The 7,357-nt window shown below is 40.0% G+C and overlaps 1 pseudogene; it reads left to right on the top strand.

The window, feature by feature from the left end:
- The first annotated feature begins 253 nt into the window (after positions 1-253).
- LOC118856221 lies at positions 254-562 on the top strand (annotated as a pseudogene).
- Positions 563-7,357: the final 6,795 nt, after the last annotated feature.

Raw genomic sequence — 7,357 nt, 5'->3', positions numbered from 1 at the left:
TTTGATATATGATGACAATGTGTTGATAATCCTGTGACTCGGAATAATAAAGCCATTTTCTGCTCCAAAATTTCCAACCTAAATGCAGCTAGCTGGCAGAATTAGTATCCCAAGTTTTTGTTTTTGTTTTTCTTTCTGGAGACTAATATAGTTCATTGGATTCCTTCCAAGTGAAACAAGCTTCTTAGCCTGGGTTTCATGCATCTGATAAGCATCTCTATTACCTTTCAGGATTAATTGAACTTCCCCAGAGATGTCCTGCCAGCAAAATTAGCAGCAGTGCCAGCCACCTCTCAAATGCCAGACCCCTAAATGTCCTCTTAAGTGACCTCTGCAGGCTCCCTGCCCTTCTCCCATCTCTTCCTGCTGTGGCTCTAGCTCTAGGGGATGCTCCAGCCCTGGGGGTTGCTGCAGCTCTAGCTCTAGGGGCAGCTGCTGCCTCTTTTTCCATCACAGGAGATCCCATAGGCAAAGGCACCAGAGGTCTGACTGCTGTGACAGTGGCAGTGAGCACAGTCAGCAGTCTGGTGACTGCTGTGGGAGCTCTGGGGGCTGCTGCTGACCTGGTGCCCTTAACTAAGGGGAACAGAATTGGAGGAATCAAAAAAAGTTACTGACCCTGCTCCCCTTCCTCCTCATTCTTTAGATTCTTACCTCTTCCATTGGGCTTAAGCTGCTGAAATGTCCTTTGGGAATTAGAGTCAAGAATTCTCATTTTATTTTATCTGATTTCAAATTTGAACCTAACCTTCTCTGCCTTATTTGTCTTAGTCAACAATAAAGTTCTATTTGGTTACATTTGCCTCCTAACCTTTAGTCTCTCTTTGTGGCCAAAAGCTTTTTTCTTGTCAATGACAGCACAAATTACCCAATTAATGTCTTCTAGGACTTCCTGGGCAATAATTGTTGATGATTGAACTGAGAAGCCTGGGTAAGGAGGTTCTCTCCAATGTCTCAAGGGGACATCAAGAGTCTATGTGCAGGTGGATCGGGGAGAGAGAAGTGTGTGGTCAGGCCCCAGCCCTGGGGGCAGCGGAGGTGGTGCAGTAGCAGTAGCAGCAGCAGCAGCAGCAGGAAGCTACTACAGCTGCTTCTAGAGCAACAGCAGCAGCTGCTTCCAGAGTCCTGTCCCACACGGTGGGAGGAATCAAGTGGCATATCAGAGCAGGAGCGCAAGGAGCCCTTTGCTGGTGTAGAAGCAGGGTTCTCTTGCTTTGCCCTGCTTGGATCTGGGTTGCAGTCCTGGTTGGTGGTTTTGGGAGGAGGAGGAGCACTGGTGTGGCAGAGCTTATGGTGACTGGAGTAGAAGTAGCTCTGAAAATAGCACAGCCCCTAAAGTTTGGGACAAAGTACTCTCTAGTCTACAAGCAGTCATACCCTGACCAAAAGCTCAAAGGTCAAGTAGTTGGCTGGGAATATGAACAGGCAGTGAAAATGGACTATAGAATCTTTTTTAGTGACAAAGAGATCAAAACATACAGCCAGAAGAACTCAACAAAGTCAAAAAGCCTACATCAAAAGCCTCCAAGAAAATTATGAATTAGTCTCAGGCCATGGAAGAGCTCCAAAAGGATTTGGAAAGGCAAGTAAGAGAAGCAAAAGAAAATTTGGGAAGAGAAATGAGAGTGATGCAAAAATATCATGAAAAACAAATCAATGACTTCCTAAGGGAGACCCAAAAAATACTGAAGAAAATAACACCTTAAAAAATAGACTAACCCAAATGGCAAAAGAGCTCCAAAAAGCCAATGAGGAGAAGAATGCCTTGAAAGGCAGAATTACCCAAATGGAAAAGGAGGTCCAAAAGACCACTGAAGAAAATGCCACCTTAAAAATTAGATTTGAGCAAGTGGAGGCTAATGACTTTATGAGAAATCAAGAAATTATAAAACAGAAGCAAAGGAATGAAAAAATGGAAAACAATGTGAAATATCTCATTGGAAAAGCCACTGACCTGGAAAACAGATCCAGGAGAGATAATTTAAAAATTATTGAACTATCTGAAAGCCATGATCAAAAAAAGAGCCTAGACATCATCTTTCAAGAAATTATCAAGGAAAATTGCCCTGATATTCTAGAGACAGAGGGTAAAATAGAAATTGAAAGAATCCACTGATCACTTCTTGAAAAAGATCCCCAAAAGAAAACTCCTAGGAATATTGTCACCAAATTCCAGAGTTCCCAGGTCAAGGAGAAAATACTGCAGGCAGCCAGAAAGAAACAATTTGAGTGTTGAGGAAACACAATCAGGATAATACAAGATCTAGAAGCTTCTACATTAAGGGATTGAAGGGCTTGGAATATGATATTCCAGAGGTCAAAAGACCTAGGATTAAGACCAAGAATCACCTATGCAGCAAAACTGAATATAATGCTCCAAGGCAAAATATGGACTTTCAATAAAATAGAGGACTTTCAAGCTTTCTTGATGAAAAGACCAGAGCTGAATAGAAAATTTGACTTTTAAATAAAAGAATCAAGAGAAGCATGAAAAGGTAAACAAGAAAGAGAAATCATAAGGGACTTACTAAAGTTGAACTGTTTTGTTTACATTCTTACATGGAAAGATGATGTTTGTGATTCATGAGACCTTTCTCAGTATTAGGGTAGTTGAAGGGAATATACATATGTGTATATAGGTATGTATGTATGTATGTATATAGACAGAGAGCACAGGGTGAGTTGAATATGAAGGGATGATATCTAAAAAATAAAATAAAATTAAGGGGTGAGAGATGAATATATTGAGAGAGGGAGAAAGGGAGAGATAGAATGGGATAAATTATCTCACATAAAAGTGTTGAGAGAAAGCAGTTCTGTTGGAAGGGAAGAGAGGGCAGGTGAGGGGGAATGAGTGAATCTTGCTCTCATCGGATTTGACTTGAGGATGGAATAACATACACACTCAATTGGGTATCTTACCCCACAGGAAAACAGGAGGAAAGAGATAGGAAAGGGGGTATGATAGAAGGGAGGGCAGATAGGGGGAGAAGGTAATCAAAAGCAAACACTTTTGAAAGGGGACAGGATCAAGGGAGAAAATTGAATAAAAGGGGACAGGATAGGATGGAGGGAAGCTAGTCTTTCATAACATGATTATTGTGGAAGTGTTTTGCATAATGATACATGTGTGGCCTATGTTGAATTGCTTTCCTTCTTAAGGGAGGGTGGGTGGGGAGGGAAGAGGGGAGAGAATTTGGAACTCAAAGTTCTAAAAGCAAATCCTCAAAAAAAAAAAGTTGTTTGTGCCTGCAACTGGGAAATAAGATATACAGGCAATGGGATATAGAAATCTATCTTGCCCTGCAAGAAAGTAAGGGGAAAGGGGATGGAGGGGGAGTAGGGTGACAGAAGGGAGGGCTGACTGGGGAATGGGGCAATCAGAATATATGCCATCTTGGAGTGGGGGGGAGGGTAGAAATGGAGAGAAAATTTGTAACTCAGAATCTTGTGGAAATCAATGTTGAAAATTAAAATATTAAATAATAAGAGTCTATGTGCAGTAAGCTACACTGGAAATTGTGAATTATGACAACCAGACTTCCCTGGAGGGAGAAAAGGCCCCAAGACTTGAGCTTAGAGCAAAAGAACCAGAGTTACTGAGTCGGCTTTGTGAATGACCTACTGAGAAAATTCAATATCAGTCAGTCCACACACAAGTAGTTACTAAGTGTGTACTATATTCCAGGTAATGTGCTAAGCTCTGAAATACAAAGAAAGACACAAATAGTCCCTGACCTCAGGAAGCTTACAGTCTACTGAGAGAGACAATATACAGAAGAATAGTCATATTCCAGATACGTACAGAATAGATGGAAGTTAGAGGAGAAGATCAAGCACAATATTGAGAAAAAACTTTGACCTTGAAGGCTCAGGGTCAGGATAAAAAGAGTCAGTTGGTCAATAAGTATTAAGTGCCTACCATGTTTCAGGCACATTGTTAACCACTGGGGATACAAAAAAAGACAGTCCCTGCCATCAAGGAGCTTACGATCTAATTGGGGAGACAACAGGCAAACCAATAGGTAAAAACAAGCTACATGCAGGATAAATAGGACATGATTAACAGAGGAAAGGCACTAGAATTAAGAGTGGTTAGGAAAGGCTTTCTGTAGAAGATGCTACTTTAGTTGGTATTTAAAGGAAGTCAGAGAAGCCAAGTGGCAGATATGAGGAGGGAGAGCATTCCAGGCATGAAGGACAGAACTGAGAAATGAGCAAAGAAACAGCAAAGACTCCAGTCACTGGATAGAGGAGTATGTGTTGGGGAGTAAGGTGAAAGAAGACTGGAAAGGTGAGGCAGGGTGGGGTTGATTTATGAAAGACTTTGAACAAAAACAAGAAAACTTTGTATTTGATCCTGGAGGCAATAAGGAACCACTGGAGTTTATTGAGTAGGACAGACATAGGGAGTGACCCAGTCAGAGCTGTGCTTTAGAAAAATCACTGGTGACTGAATGGAGGACGGATTGGAGTATGGAGAGACTTGAGGCAGGCAGACTCACCTGCAGGCTATTGCAATAGTCCAAGCATGAGGTGATGAGAGCTTGTATGAGCACAGGTTGGTGGCAGTGTCAGAGGAGAAAAGAGAGTATATTCAAGAGATGTTGTAAAGGTGAGAACAACATGCCTTGGTAACAGATTGGACATGGCCAGTGAGAAATAGTGGGGATTTGAGGATGACACTTAGGTTACAAATCTGAGGAATGGGGAGGATGGTGTTGCCCTCTACAATAACAGGAAAGTTTGGAAGGGTGGAGGGTTTAGAGGGAATAATGAATCAAGTTTTGGAAATGCTTAGTTTATTGGTATGATGTGATATGATATGACATGACATGATATATGATAATAAATGTAATATAAATAATATGATACAATATATGATATGATACAATACAATAGCACCTTTTTAAATTTTTTAGATGGAAACAGTCCTAAGACAAGTTTCTATCTTGATATTATTCTTTATACTTAATTTTCTTCATGCAGCTGCGTGGTACAGTAGAGTGTTGAACCAAGAGACAGGAAGACCTGAATTCAAATATAGTCTCAGACTCTTACTAGTTGTACGCCCCTGGACAAGTCACTTAATTTATATCTGCACCAGTTTTCTCATCTGTAAAATAGTGATAATAACAGCACCTACCTCCAAGGGTTGATATGAGGATAAAATGAGATAATATTTAAAAAGCACTTTGCACATCTTAAAGCACTATATAAATACCAATATTCACTAATGATTGCATTACGACTATTTGTAATGTATAAGCTCTAGCCTTACTCTTTCAGGACCAGGTAGGCATTGGCCCTGCTCTTGGTCCCAGGGTATTCTGAGGGGTTGGAGTCTCTTCTCTCTGCTATTGGCTCAAGCCCCAACTGGTCCCTAACAAATGTGTTTCTCCCACTTGTTAAGGACTAGTGACTTGTACACCAATTCCATTTAATCATAACACTGGGAAGCTTTTACAAAGTGTTATTTACTTCAAAGCTATTTCAAGAATAAATATACAAACATCCTCCCCCTCCCTCAGTACTTCAAAGACATATTTCTTCCCCATATCACCTCAGTCTTTGCGGAGAATCAGCTCAAAACTTAGCCCATTCCATATATAGCATTGGTCCCATCAATCTGATGTACAGATTTGGCAGTACTGCTAAATGAGCCCTTTCATTGGACAGGGGTCCCAAAGTTTACTCTAGAAGATTGCTTCTTGTTCCTTAGAGTACTTATGCTGTCCTTGTTGTAAAATCCCACAAGGATACCAACTTTCAGGATTCCTATGGCTTGATCAGAGATTCTACTTTTTGAACCCAAAATGGAACTGAATGAAGTAAAAGGCCACCAAGAAATTTTTAAGGGAGCCATATAGCTTCAAACGGGGCTGTTTTAAGGCTGTTCCCCTTATTGCATGGTATCTTATTGGACTTCATGAGAAAAAGTCACTGAGCTCTCCCAAAGAGGAATGAAGCAAATTGGTGGCCAGAGCTGATTCAGGCCTTTTCAAAGAGGCTGATAGCTCCAATTATGCCAACAATGGAAAAAAAGCTACACCCACTCATGTGCTAAGCCAACTGGAATGAGTTGCAGAATGTCCATATGTGCTCCATAATCTCTCTAAGCATTTCCCTTACATGTCATCATAATTATCCCAGAAGAAATCAACCTAATATCCTCTATGTGGATAAGGCAAATCAGCCAAGGAAGCTGATGGGGACTGAGCATGTGCCATATCCTCATTACATATGGCAGAGTTTGGTAAGGACGAGTCACTATCCTGTTATTATTCTTTTATATTTAATGTTCTATGATCTACTGACAGTTGAATAAATTAATGGGAAAAAAGCATTTATTGCTTTCTATGAGCTAGCAAGCAAAATAGTCCCTGCCGAGAAGACTATATATATATATATATATATATATATATATATATATATATATATATATGTTAATATATATTCAATGAGTTCTCATGACAGGAGGATGAGTAAGAGGCTGAATTAGAAAGGTACAGGAAGTAGTATGGTAGATCTAGAACTGGGCAAGATAAGGTAAAAGCTTGCCAATTAGAATGCGGATCAATAAAATAACTAATTTCATAATTGAATAAAAGTCTTCTGACATAAGCTTATCCGCTGATCACTTATCCTTGGCACAAGTCCAGTAGAAGACAAGATAACAGGGATGATACATACCTCATCTTGTTCTCATATGACTCTGATCTCCTCTGCTAGTTCTCTATATTCTGAAAGCTTTTTATCTTATGCAAATGGTAGTTAAGAGCATTTCATATGGTGACATCTATTTATATTTATATGTTTTAAAGATAGACTTTATTGATCTATTTTCTTTTTACACTATGTAGATTTCTTCCTGTATCCATCTTCCTTTCCTTTTGTAGCAAGCTATTCCTAATAAAGAATTTATTCATAGCAAGCTATTCCTAATAAAGAATTTAACAAAAAAAAAAAGAAATAAAGGAGGAAAAGAGAAAAATCTGCGAAACCAATCAACACATTGGTGCTGTCTGTAACATTCCATACCTGTGGACCCAGGGAAGATGTCCAGAGTTGGGAAATAGATTATCTTGTTCAAGAAACAGCAAGGAGGCTAGTGTCACTGAATCAGAGTGTGTGTGTGTGTGTGTGTGTGTGTGTGTGTGTAGGGGGTGTGATGGTGGAGGAGGAGTATAAGGTATAAGAAAGCTAGAAAGGTGGAAGAGAGGAGCTTGGTTATGAAGAACATTTTCTAGTTGATCCTGAGGGGTTGGGGGGCACTAGGGATTATTGACTAGGGGAATGACATGGTTGGACCCAATAAGAGAATTGTATATTTGTAATATGCAAATTTGTCATCCAT

The sequence above is a fragment of the Trichosurus vulpecula genome, chromosome 7 (genome assembly GCF_011100635.1).
Source record: "Trichosurus vulpecula isolate mTriVul1 chromosome 7, mTriVul1.pri, whole genome shotgun sequence".
Classification (NCBI taxonomy): domain Eukaryota; kingdom Metazoa; phylum Chordata; class Mammalia; order Diprotodontia; family Phalangeridae; genus Trichosurus; species Trichosurus vulpecula.
The sequence above is the reverse complement of the archived record's forward strand: the minus strand, read 5'-3'. Positions and strand labels throughout refer to the sequence as shown.